Genomic DNA, 14,231 nt, shown 5'->3' on the forward strand with positions numbered 1-14,231 from the left:
GTAACCAGCTACAGGAGAAAGTCTTAGATCAGAATTAGAATGTGCCTAACAAAGGAATGTTAAGAAACAAAACTAGAAATCAACTGCTTCCACAATTAGGTTTTGTTTTGTATTTTATTTTATTTTATTTATTTTATTTTATTTATTTATTTTATTTTATTTTAGAAAGAGAGCACACGGGAGGGGCAGAGAGGGGGAGTGAAAAATCTTAAGCAGGCTCCACACCCAGCATGGAGCCAGACTGGGAGGTCTCATGACCTGAGCTGAAATCAAGAGTCTGATGCTTAACCAACTGAGTCACCCAGGTGCCCTGTTTAGGTATTTAATAGTATTAAAAGCAAACAACTTATCTGTATCACTTTGCTAGGGTTGCCATAAAAAAATGCTACTCATTTGATAAACAATAGAAATGTATTTTGTCACAGTTCAGGAGGCTAGAAGTCCAAGCTTAATGTGTTAGGAAGGTTGGATTCTTCTCAAGTATCTCTCCTTGGCTTGCAGATGGCCATACTATTACTGCCTCTTCACATGGTCATTCATTTGTGGGTGTCCCTGGTGTCTCTTCCTCTTCTTCCTTTTTTCTTTTTCAGATTTTATTTTTAAGTAATTTCTACACCCAATACGGGGGCTTGAACTGACAACCCCACGATCAAGAGCTGTATGCTCTGCTGACAGAGCCAGTCAGGTGCCCTTCTTCCTATGAGAACATTAGTCACACTGGATTAAGGCCACACCCTAGAGGCCTCATTTTAACTTAATCATCTGTTAAAGGATCTTCTGTCTCAATATGGTTATATCTGAGGGGACTAGATAATGTAATTATGGGACTTTAATGTACAAGTTGGGGGGGGGGAGGCACAATTCAGGCCATAACACATTCTCCCCCTCCCCAACCAAAGACAAGAAAGATTGCTTTCATAATAAATCATTTGACACTAAATCACCTTCCCCTCCCAACTCTCAGTTACTAACTTTCTTGATTTCAAAGAAACCTGGAAATCAGGTTTTAAAACTTTATAAAGTTTTTTTTATAAACTTTTATTTTGCTAATAGTATTAGAAAAAAAGTAGGTGTTATAAGAAAGTAAACCACAACTGCTATAGAATGGAGATGTTCTTTACTCTGTTGATTGCAGGCCTATATATATATATAAAAGGCCTTTATATATATATATAAAGCCTATGGAAATGTTAAGAAGGTATGGATAAGTATTGGGACTCTTCATGCCTCCTCGCATGTACTATATTCCTCCATATGGCATAACAGTCAAGCATTTTGAAGGATTTTGACCTCAGGAGAGAATTTCCATGAGGGCTCATTCAGTGCCAACCTCTGTCTTCTGATGTGCACAGATAGGACTTGACTAGCTATAGTGATTGATTCAAAAGTGAACACGTCAATTAATTTGATCCAAGCAGAATGAAGTGTGGAATTTTTGACTACTGGGAAAAGACAAGTTCTCTTTCTGTTTGGACAATGTACTATGTGGAAGTGATGTTACAACTGCAAATAGCCATTTTGCAATCATGGGGAAACTAAGTCTAAGAATGAAGCTTTTCCTAGAAGAAAAAAAAAAAAGCTGATTGAGTTGTAAAGTAACTAAATGAGATTGTCAGCTAATAAATATCTTTTACTTATTAATATACCTTATAATTTCCAATTAACAACCCAAGTACTATTTGTTTGCTTTTAAAAAAGTACTGTAATCCAAATAAAACTATAATATATTTTTTTTAATTTTTATTTATTTATGATAGTCACACACACAGAGAGAGAGAGAGGCAGAGACACAGGCAGAGGGAGAAGCAGGCTCCATGCACCAGGAGCCCGACATGGGACTCGATCCCGGGTCTCCAGGATCGCACCCTGGACCAAAGGCAGGCGCTAAACCGATGCGCCACCCAGGGATCCCCAAATAAAACTATAATATTAAAAAAATAAATCTTGGCCAGATAATTGTGGCTATATATATAGATACTTAAGGGTTCTAGAACTGAAAGTTCAGAATTAACAGTAATCACCATTTGAGAAAATGATTTCATCATTTTTTCCCCTATATTTCTTTCATTTTCTCTACTATCTAACTCCAAGAAGCATGATGAATATTAGTAAGGTGATAACTACAAAATACTTTGATCTCTGACTTGGAGAGTAATATAAAGTATATCATTAAATATAAAAGCAAAGAGTATGTCAAATGAGATTAACCACTGGATTGAAATAATCTATTCCACTTCTTCCCCTTTTTCACATTGAAAACTAGTTGTGAAATAAGGCTAATGAGGTGGAAACATACAGTCTGATGATAAAATCCAGAAACAAAAGATACATGTAGTAGTTCTCCCTCCAGGGAAATTAAAAATTCAATAATTTCCTCTAGGATCAAGATTGGCTGTTGGCCATCCCTAGCAAAAGAGATATTTCTGAGAGAGGCAGGAAATTAATTCTACAGCCCATAAAAATAAAGACATTCTATTTTTTAAATGACAGTAGTGATTCTTGCATAACTGAAAACCATAAAGAAAATATAGAAAAGTAATGTTCAAGACATAACGATAAACAACCTCAGAGGAGTTGGGACAGTATTTCCCATATTTTCATTTAATAAGTTACTATTTCTTTCTTGTTTGAGTGAAGGTCTTTTCAGTGAAGATTTTTGTGGAGATGGTCATTATCAAGATATAGATAACTTTCTAGTTAGGATCATATGACTGTACTTCCTTAGCTTAGTTCTATCTGATTGCTCTTACTTTTCAGGATATTTCTCAATTTCATGCTTAGAAAGGTATTTAGAAAGGATTCATAACTCTCACATTGTCTACTTATAGGAAACCCTACACACTTATTTTTTTTAAATGATAAATCAGTTTTTCTAGTTGCCCAAAACATAGGAGAATGCAAGACATCAGTCTATGCTTAATGTCCTGCTATGATTTAAAGAAGCCGCAGCAGGGAGGAATGAAGCAGTGGGCTCTGACGGGACATGGAGCAGCACATCCTGCATGAATTGAGAGCAATCAATTCTCAGATGGTTTGACTTGATGCTCTTTGAGAATTGTTTATATATATTTACAGAATTTAGATTCTTGAAAATTTATCCTACCAATTATGTACAACAGTTAAATGCTTTTCCACCAGCTTTACTGGGATCTAACATAACACTATGTAAGTTTGAAGTGCACCACATAATGATTTGATTTATATATAGATATAGCAAAATAATTACCAAAGAGAAGTTAGTTGACACATCTATCAACTCAGAGAGGGACAGTGTGTGTGTGTGTGTGTGTGTGTGTGTGTGTGTGGTGACAATATTTAAGACTTACTCTATTAGCAAGTTTTAGATATACAATACAGTTACATATTTTTGTAAGTACCAGTTTGATACCACTTGACAAAGTGGTATCCCAAATAAATGGGAAAAAATGATGGGCTTGATTTAAGGCATTCTACTTTCTTTATTAATAAGAAGAATTAATAACTCCTTTATAATACCTAAAATTTCTATGTCCTTTTGTGCTGTTCATATTTAGATTTCTATAGTTTCCCCCAGAAGATACCCAGATAAAATTTGCCTGTTCTGTGGGAGGCAAAGCCTGTTTTCCCTAAACTTTGCATGCGAGAATGAAATCATTTTTCATATTATGCTCTTTAGGTGTTGCTTTTAATGCATTTTTATAAACATTCTTCTGAAAGGCAATATTTCTCCATTTACAACTCTATCAATGGAATGGGCAGTAATATTAAATTGTTTGTACTTGGCAGCACCTTCATAGGCAAAAACACAGCAAATCATTGTCTAAAAGGACAGTACCTAGAGACTCAGCATTCTGTGACCCTGAGTAGGTAAGTGTCAGTGCAGTACCTTCATCTTAAATGTTAGTGGCTGGATAGAAGATTACATAAGGATATTTTATGAAAGTATAATCATGTAGAATTGTTCAGTCCCACTCATTGACTCATTTATTCAAGAAATACTTACTGAACAGCTGGTGTCGACCAGGACCTAGGTCTCCAAAGATGAACAAAACGGACATAGCTCAGCCCTCTCCCACCTCCCACCCAGTGAGAGAGACTGGGAGTAAAATGGGCACTTGGAGGAGTGCCGCATGGGGTGCCAGATGCCTGTGGGAGGGACATCCATGTGTAAATCTAGGTCACTTTCAAATCTGAACCTCAGGGATCAGGTCTGGGTTGAATTTATAGACTTGGGTGTCACCAGCATATCCAACATGTAATAAGTAAAACTCTGACAGAGGAGGCGATGACCCATAGGAGGGCCAATGTTCAAAGATAGAATCCTGGGTCACACCAGACTTTAAAAGACAGACTTCTTTCCCAGAGTTTTCTCAGATCATAATGCTGACCTCACCCTAAGTAAAGATGGGAACAATTTCAATGGTACTAAATATATCCCTAAAATGTTTTCTCTAGACTCTGGCATTGAGGGGACCTGTGAGTAAGAGTGTGCCTTCTGGTCTCATGTTTGAATGCTTCTCCACTTCAGCTTTCTAATTTGTCATTTGTATTTCTTCAAGATTGCCATTGTTTTCTACCTCAAATTATGGAGCTGGAGATATCCTTTTATGATGAGAAGTAGGTTCTGGTGATTAAAAATAGTTTCAAAGCTCACAGTGAGGTCTCGATTATGTAACTTCCGTTGTATTAGATGGTTGCTTCCTGGAGAAATAAAAGGATACATTATTCCTTAGGTCCAAAATATCCTAGTTGGAACTCAAAGTTCATGAGAGATGAGGATAGTGAATCTGTAGATAGCAAAACTCTGCTCACAGTTTTGTGGAACAGGTCTCTTGAGAATTTAAGGAAGTTTTGTTCTGCATACCTTTGTCCAGTGAACTAGCTGTGGATGTGCTGTGAGACCATTTACAGTGCACTGCAGTGAGCAGGAAGGCAAGACTGATGTCTTCACCTGATGAAATCTTTAACGGAAGGCTAGTCTTCTTAAATTATGTCTGCATTTGATCTGATAACGGACAAAACAATTTCACTTCACCTTAGGCAGCAAAGACAAGAAAGGAAAGTATAATTTCTCACATTCCCTTTGATGGGTTTTCTTCTCTTTTGGTTAAAATGAGATTATCTTTTTCAGAAGTTGTAATATACTTTGGGGGGAAAAAACCCAAATTTCTATTATAACTACTCTACAATGGCCTGACCCATGGGATGAGACTCATCTTGAAGTAGAAATTACCCTAAGGATGACTCGCTATCAAGTTTATTCAAAGCAGTTAAGCCTCAAGGAAAGCAGGGCTCTCCTCTCTTTCCCTTAGTCTAAATTTAACATCTATTTTAGCCTTCAAATGGCTTTGGGTTAAAACATGTTCTTGCCGTTGCCAAGTGTGCTAACTTCAGTAATCATACATCCAAGATATCAATTAATGTTCTATTTGATATCTGAAAATCTAAATTGTGGAATCACACCTTTCCTTTTTGTAGCCACACTGATAACGATAATTAGAAAGCTGGTATCAGTGGCATAGCTCAAACCTCAAGATGAATTAAATTCTTTGCTATTGTAAAATTTAGAAACCTAAGATAGGAACAACGTGGGAGTTCTCAGAATGTTATCTTGCCTCTACCCCCAATCCTAGAAAATTACATATGCCCTTTATTATCATTATTGCCATCAGGCCAATTGCACACAGCTCAAGTATAGAGAGGAGGTAATTGTCTGTGGATCTTGGATATTCTGGAAAGAGGTAGCCAGTCTTTCTATTGTGTGCTGCTGCTGCAGGTGGAATGTAGGTCGATTTTCAGTGGCACATGGATGCTACTGCTGTGCTGTTGAGTTGGCATCACCTCCTTCGATCCAGTTTACACACAGCTGCCAGAATAAATCTCCTGCTCTGTCATTCCCCTTCTCAAAATCCTCCGTGCCTCGTCCAATGCGATGATTGTAGTCCATGTCAAGCCCCCAGGGTGCTCTGCTCTCTAATGCCTTATAGCTAGCTCACTGTTCTGGTTCACACACTATGAGGCTCAGGTGAAACCCTGGAACTGCCTCCTACCTCCCTCACCCCTAGCTTTTCTTCACATTACTCTAGTATTTGGAATGCTGGATCCTCCTGCCCTCCCACCCCTGATTTCCACACTTTAAAGTCCAGGCTTACAAACAATGCTCCTTTCTCTACAATGACTTCCTGATCCCTGATTGCATTTTCTGAATTTTCATGGTATTTTATCTGAAAGTCTCTAATTTGTGCCATTTCTCTCCTCTTGTGGTGATTACTGGTTAAGTCTTATCTCTCCTAAAAAGAACAAGATTCAGGTGGGCAGAAATTATCTTTTGCCCTAGAAGTAGAATTATTAAAAGTTCAGGTGAAGAAAGATGTGCTTTGAATGGGATTCACAGCTATGTTGTTTTTCCTAGCAATGTCCATATTTCAGTAAGGTTTTTGCTGATGATTGTGAATTTTTTTCCTTTTTTTTTTTTTTTTTTTGCTTATAGACCTGATTTGAGGCAACCAAATGTCTGTGACGTGGTGAAAGGAGAGTGCTTTTTCCAGAAGGGTTATACTGAGAAGGCATTTGGTTTAGACATTAAGATATTTAACCATTCAGGGTTGAAAGCATCATGGAATAATTTTTAAGTCAATATTTTAATTTTATTTTCAAAAGGTTCCATTGTGGTTTTCAATACTTTTATTGTCTGTCTTAACCTCTGTTACATGGCATCTAAATTAGCAATCATGTTCCTCATTAAAACAAATACAGTCTGGTGGTGATAAAAGAACTAAGTTCAATTTAACAAAATGCATTTTGTTAAAAATGTTAACAAAAATGTTAATGTTAAAAATGTTAACAAAATGCACTGACTCCATTACTCCAAAATGCTATGGAGTAAGATGATCATAGGGAATTATATAATGAAAGCAGTCTACTTGCTCAAGTAGCTTAAAATCTAACAGCTCAAGTTTTGAAATACGGTCACAAAAAAGCAGTTGGAGAACATTTTGTTGAGATTTATATGCATGTGTAGTCAGAGTAAAGACATCAGATTTGTTTAAATATCCACTACAGGAGTAGATTTTTTTCCCCCGAATTTAACGTTTTCTCAACCCTAGTGCAAAATATATAATTGGAGCAATCTATATCTTGGGCAATACAAAATTTTATAATCTGAATTTCTCCAAGGCCTCTCCAGCCTTAGGAATATTTAGCTGTTCCCAGAGGGTCAATGAAGTTATCAAGAACCCAGGAACAAGTAGCCTTCGTAGCACATTTCCATAGCTTGGCTGATTGCACCACGTCATATTTACTGAAAACAAACAGTAAAATTTGAAAAAGCCAGCAGTCTGTGCCCGTTTTTGATGCACTACAGAGCATTTATACTTTATCCAACTCAGTGATGGAACTTTATTGATGATTATTTGCTCATGTTTTGATTATCTGGTTTTTGATGGTGATCATTGACTGGCTTTTATCCTCCAAACTCTCCAGAACTCTATGGAGCTCTTAGAATCAATAACTTTGGAGATAGGAGAGGCTTGGTGATCTATCCAGCCCTAATTTCCCATTCTTTAGGGAAGAATCTGAGATGTAGAGTGGCTAATTGCCCAATGTCATTTAGTAACTTACAGTGACTAGGACCTAGATTTTCACATATCTTGCTTAGTGAATGATTAGTCTACTATGAAAAGCAGTTAGGAAGAATTCTAGTTATCATCAACCTTGTGAAGTCTACGATGAGTTAAACATGATTTTTAATGAAGGATTGGCCTTCGATTAATTGCACATGTGCCGCTCAGCTTCAACACTTTTTCTTCCCAACATAAATGTTTCTTTGAAGGATTCTCTTTGTAGTTGTCTCTAAAACTAATTTTCCCTTCAGTGCTCTTTATCCCTTGTTCAGTGGTTCTTTTACCTTTATCTCTGATGTGAAACCATATCAAATGTACTTTTTTTCCCTAAAATATTAACTATGTCTCAGCCCCAAAATATCTTTTATCTAGGATGGCTGTGATATCTTCAAAGAATTCCTGCAGATTAGTTATGCAAGCCTGAATCCATCATGGCTAGTATTCATCTAGCAAAGCTTTAACACTCTGCGTGAGATGATTGTTTGACCAAACCCCTTGGGTCTTCCTCGTTTCAATTAGCACGTCCCTGAAGGATGGAGAGAGGAGAAATGACTCTGGGTTCTACTAGTGGCAAATGTCTGTATTGCTTTTAGGTCTATGAAGAAGTCTCTGTCTTTAGGTTCAAGATCTGCAATTATATGCTTCCTGAAACTTAGCCTTTCTCAAAAAACACCAATATCTCTAGTATTTCTATATCTCACAGTCGCAGCTGCTTATCCTTTTCTTTTGCTTTAGAATAAAAATGAAGATAATAGGTATTGTACAAGTTGGGAGAAAAGATTGTGCTACTCTGATATTGGATAAGAAAAAAAAGGAGTTGCTTTATCTCTTATGTGAGAAGGTAATTGTGTTTATACTGATTGTTACTCTTTGGCCTGTGAATCCTTTGCACTCTATTTAATTTCTGGAAGAGAGGTATTTGCTTGTAAGATATTTTATATTTCATTATGAAATAATAAGAGAGCTAAAGCAAGCTTGATTAAATTATAGCTATCCAAAGATAGAGAATTTCTAGTTCCAAATTTAGTGTTGTACAATAGAGCTTGTCAATTACCAGCAGTAAAAGTGGCTGGAGCAGACCCATGAGCATATTTAGCTGGCTCATGGATGCATTCTTTGAAATAAATTTAAAATTCATTTCATCATTTTATGATAAAAGAAAAACTTTCACCAAGTAGTAATGCTCTTTTATGGTGACATGGAAAAGAATGAGAAGGTACATAAAATAGAAATATAAAGAAATTCCTTTGGCTTCTTTCTGCAACAAAGTGACATCACAGAATTAATTTTTTCCTCTTTAAATATAGTTCTGAAGAGGAAAAGCAAGGAATATTTACCATATGCCTGTGCATCAAGACATTTTTTTTGTTCTCATCAAAGTAGCCTATTTGGAAATGTATTTATTTATTTATTTAATTTTTTAAAAAAGATTTTATTTATTTATTCATGAGAGACAGAGAGAGGGAGAGAGGCAGAGACACAGGCAGAGGGAGAAGCAGGCCCCCCCTAGGGCGTCCCATGTGGGACTCAGATCCCGAGTCTCCAGGATCACGCCGTGGGCTGAAGGTGGCGCTAAACTGCTGAGCCACCAGGGCTGCCCTATTTAAGTATTTTTAAAAATTATATTTATTCACGAGAGACCAGAGAGAGAGAGAGAGGCAGAGACACAGGCAGAGGGAGAAGCAGGCTCCCTGCAAGGAGCCTGATGTGAGACTCACTCCCAGGACACTCGGATCATGACCTGAGCCAAAGGCAGCTCAATCACTTTACCTCTTTGGTTAGGTTTATTCCTAGGATCTATACCCAAAAACTACAGAATACTTCTGAAAGAAATGGAGGAAGACACAAAGAGATGGAAAAATATTCCATGCTCATGGATAGGAAGAATTAATATTGTGAAAATGTCAATGCTACCCAGGGCAATTTACACATTTAATGCAATCCCTATCAAAATACCATGGACTTTCTTCAGAGAGTTGGAAAAAATCATCTTCAGATTTGTGTGGAGTCAGAAAAGACCCCGAATAACCAGGGGAATGTTAAAAACGAAAACCATAGCTGGGGGCATCACAATGCCAGATTTCAGGTTGTACTACAAAGCTGTGGTCATCAAGACAGTGTGGTACTGGCACAAAAACAGACACATAGGTCGGAACAGAATAGAAAATCCAGAAGTGGACCCTCAACTTTATGGTCAACTAATATTGGACAAAGCAGGAAAGACTATCCACTGGAAAAAAGACAGTCTCTTCAATAAATGGTGCTGGGAAAATTGGACATCCACATGCAGAAGAATGAAACTGGACCATTCTCTTGCACCATACACACAGATAAACTCAAAATGGATGAAAGATCTAAATGTGAGACAAGATTCCATCAAAATCCTAGAGGAGAACACAGGCAACACCCTTTTTGAACTCAGCCACAGTAACTTCTTGCAAGATACATCCATGAAGGCAAGGGAAACAAAAGCAAAAATGAACTATTGGGACTTCATCAAGATAAGAAGCTTTTGCACAGCAAAGGATACAGTCAACAAAACTCAAAGACAACCTACAGAATGGGAGAAGATATTTGCAAATGACATATCAGATAAAGGGCTAGTTTCCAAGATCTATAAAGAACTTATTAAACTCAACACCAAAGAAACAAACAATCCAATCATGAAATGGGCAAAAGACATGAACAGAAATCTCACAGAGGAAGACACAGACATGGCCAATAAGCACATGAGAAAATGCTCTGCATCACTTGCCATCAGGGAAATACAAATCAAAACCACAATGAGATACCACCTCACACCAGGGAGAATGGGGAAAACTAACAAGGCAGGAAACCACAAATGTTGAAGAGGATGTGGAGAAAGGGGAACACTCCTGCACTGTTGGTGGGAATGTGAACTGGTGCAGCCAGTCTGGAAAACTGTGTGGAGGTTCCTCAGAGTTAAAAATAGACCTGCCCTACGACCCAGCAATTGCACTGCTGGGGATTTACCCCAAAGATACAGATGCAGTGAAATGCGGGGACACCTGCAACCCGATGTTTATAGCAGCAATGTCCACAATAGCCAGACTGTGGAAGGAGCCTTGGTGTCCATCGAAAGATGAATGGATAAAGAAGATGTGGTTTATGTATACAACAGAATATTACTCAGCCATTAGAAACAACAAATACCCACCATTTGCTCGACGTGGATGGAACTGGAGGGTATTATGCTGAGTGAAATAAGTCAATCAGAGAAGGACAAACATTATAAGGTCTCATTCATTTGGGGAATATAAAAAATAGTGAAAGGGAATAAAGGGGAAAGGAGAGAAAATGAGTGGGAAATATCAGAGAGGGAGACAGAACATGAGACTCCTAACTCTGGGAAACAAACAAGGGGTGGTGGAAGGGGAGGTGGGTGGGGGTGGGGGTGACTGGGTGATGGGCACTGAGGGGGGCACTTGATGGGATGAGCACTGGGTGTTATGCTATATGTTGACAAATTGAACTCCAATAAAAAAAAAAAAAAGAAACTTAAAAAAAAAAAAAGAAGCTCAATCACTGAGCCGCCCAGATGTCCAGAAGTATAGATAATTAAATTAGATTATAAAAATATGGCCCTTCATGTTTTCCTTTGCAGTTTCCAAATGTGTCATCTTTGTCTTTAAATTAGAGGCACATTTTATATTTGGTTTGTAAAAGGTAACCAGCATCACGGATAAATACTTGCAGTTTTGATTGCATACTGGATATAATAAAGTAGATTAAAAGGTTCTTGAGTTGTCTACAAACCAGTAGAGTGATAGGACACTCATGAAAAAGGAAACTGGAATTGTCTTTGGAACTATGTCTATTTAAAACATATTTCTGAACCTTATATAAGAGGAACCATGTTAGGCCACTTAGGTAGGGGTACAAAACTGTGTGACCTACAACAGCCTCTTGCATTTATAAACTCACATATAATGAAATAAGGCAGGTAATTTTTCTTCTGCTCAAAATCAGCCAGTTTTCCATGTCACTCTAATTAAAAGTCAAATCTTTATGGTAACCTAGTGACCTCTAAGACTTAACAAAATAGGCACCTCCTACACCCATCCCATCCTTGATGCCTCTCTGAGGTGCTTTTCCAACACAAGCTTTCTCTCTGTTGCTCCAGAAAGCCTGCCTCAGGGCTTTTGCACATCTGCCTAAAGGCTTTCTGAGATATCCACAAAGATAGCTCCTTCACTTACTTCATTCTTATCCTGAGTCAAAACCTCTCAGTGAGGTCAGTGAGGTCTTTGACCTTTCTAAGCTTCAAACTCATCCCCATAACTCATATTCCTCCATATTTATGTTCCTTAGCATTTATTACTACCCAACATATTATATATTGTACGTTTTAATTTACTTATTACATTGTCAATTTTCAAATAGATTACAAAATCTTTGATCATTGGAAATTTTGTCTTCTACATTCCCTACAGTGTACCTGAAAAAAAAAAAACAACAACACTGTCTGCTACACCGCAGATGTAAATATCTGCCTAATGAATGAATAAATAATAAGACAAAAGAACATGTTCATTAATAACTATGACATAATAAATAAATTATAAATAGTATAAGCAGAAAATTGATATAGTCTTTAAATTATGGGATTCTACAGATCTGTGTTTTGGGATGGACTTTGCAAGTGGAATTATTTTATTCTCTGTTGTATTTTCTGTACAATGGGTTTATGTGTTTAATAAATTAGCTTCTTTCTCCCATAAATACTAATGATAGAGTGCTATTATTTCTTTAGATTTTTTTCACTATAAAGAGAAGCTAGGAATATATCTATTTTTTTCTGAGAGTAATTATGAAAATACATCAATTGTTATGAATAATTCCACTATAAAATATGCAATGTTTGATAATAGATCTCAAATATGCAATTAATTTCCTCTTTTCTAATCAGCCTCCTCCTATTTGGAGTCTTAATAGCTGAAATAGCAGAGATCCATTGTGTTTTTAATCAAATTAGCAGGCAGATTTCCTCCTTTATTGCCCTTCCATAAAAATCTATTTAGCATAAAATAAGGATGCTGTAACATTTCCAGGCAATATTTGATTATGTACAGACTTAAATGCTTCCAATTCTAACCAATTATTGGAGGGTGCATCTAATTATATCTTCACTTCTAATTCAGCAATCTGTTTTTCCAGTTGTTTCAATCTGGCATATTACTCTTTTTTCCTATCAGCTGAAAAAAAAAAAAAGATATAATAGACCTGCATAGCATTGATCAAGCAATTTCCCTAAATGAATAACTGGTGTTCTTTATGGGCAACTCTGGAAGCTGCAAACAAATATCATCATTTGTTCAACTAATTGGGGGAAAAAAATCACTAAGGAAGAAAAGGATTTAAAAACTAACTTTCCACAAAAATGAGAGGCACAGATGATGTAATAAATAGGTTGCTATTAATGAGTGTGTATGTGTACCTATGTGTGTAATAGGAGTGATTGCATAGCCAAGTAAGATTACTGAAGGGGATAAACAGGAGATTCAACTTGGACAGGACGAACACTTTGATTAAGAGGTACAGTTCACTGTTTATCTGAAGCCTTACCTCTACCCTCAGTAAGTTGAGGCTTTCTGAGACAGGTACACAACAGAGTTCACTATTACCAAGTAACAAAAGCAAAGAGATGGATGGAGTTGAGTGGGGAGGGGGAATCTGTTTAAATTATTGCCCTCTGTCATATGGCCCCTTTCTAGTTTCTAACAAGGCAGTGTGATTCCCACTTATCTTCTTTGTTCAAAAAGACACATGACTGAGCCTTCCTGCCTAAAATTTCAATCTACCCATCAGATTCATAATCTTTATATATTAAACTAATCTTGTTGTTGAGCAAATAATGGTAGTACAACAGTTGTGAAAGGCCCTGTGCTCAGCACTAAGGATATGGTATGCCTGAGGGTTGGAAGTTGGGGCATGGGAAAGAGTGTACTAAAAAGCAAGAAAGCAGATAGGAAGAATGGGAGGGAGGGAAAGGGAAGGGGGAGAGAAATGAAGGAAGGAAAGAAGGATAGATGGAAGGAAGGAGGGAAGGAAGACAGGGAGGAAGGAAGGAAGAAAAGAAAGAACTATGACTCACCTGCTTTGAAGAAAGTATCCCCTTGTCTAACCATTAATCTCTATCTTATCGGGACCCTCATCATCCTTACTCTCTGGCCATCCTGAACCGTGCTTACAGTTTTCTAAGCATGCTGAAACAGTCCCTGTCTCATTGCCTCTCCTCATTTTCCTCTTTCTGTCTGGAACACCATCTAGGAAACAATCCCTAAACCTCGAGACCCTTCCTGGTCAGAACTCTGTGCTTGATGCCTACACCATCCACTCTCCACTGTTTCTATTTTACTGATCGCAGTAAGTTTGCCAAGTGTGAGTTATATGTGTACTTTCCTTCCTTGGACATGAAACTGCTTAAGGCAAGGAGCTATACTTTTACATTATTGTTTCTCCAGTAGCTCACATGGTGCCTGGAAAATACTATACACTCAGTGAATGCTTATTGAATTCATGCCTATGAAGAAATCTCTCAATTTCTCTAAATTGTTCTATTATATTGTACAATAACAGCATTGGCAGTATTTGTGGTGCTTCCCAAAA

The 14,231-nt window shown here is 37.3% G+C and overlaps 1 protein-coding gene across 3 annotated transcripts in view; it reads right to left on the reverse strand.

Moving 5' to 3' along the window:
• FUT9 (fucosyltransferase 9) overlaps positions 1-14,231 on the reverse strand; it is a 122,160-nt gene that overhangs the window by 58,326 nt on the left and 49,603 nt on the right. Inside the window, exons 1-2 of one of the 3 annotated variants that reach the window (XM_072832030.1) lie at positions 4,844-4,978; positions 4,557-4,680 (exon numbers count right to left, since the gene is read on the reverse strand). The exons of the other annotated variants lie outside the window; for them this stretch is intronic. The gene's annotated coding sequence lies outside the window, so the exon portion shown is untranslated. Of the gene's footprint in view, positions 1-4,556; positions 4,681-4,843; positions 4,979-14,231 lie in introns of those variants that run through there. 3 annotated transcript variants of the gene reach the window in all.

The sequence above is a fragment of the Canis lupus genome, chromosome 7 (assembly GCF_048164855.1).
Source record: "Canis lupus baileyi chromosome 7, mCanLup2.hap1, whole genome shotgun sequence".
NCBI lineage: Eukaryota > Metazoa > Chordata > Mammalia > Carnivora > Canidae > Canis > Canis lupus.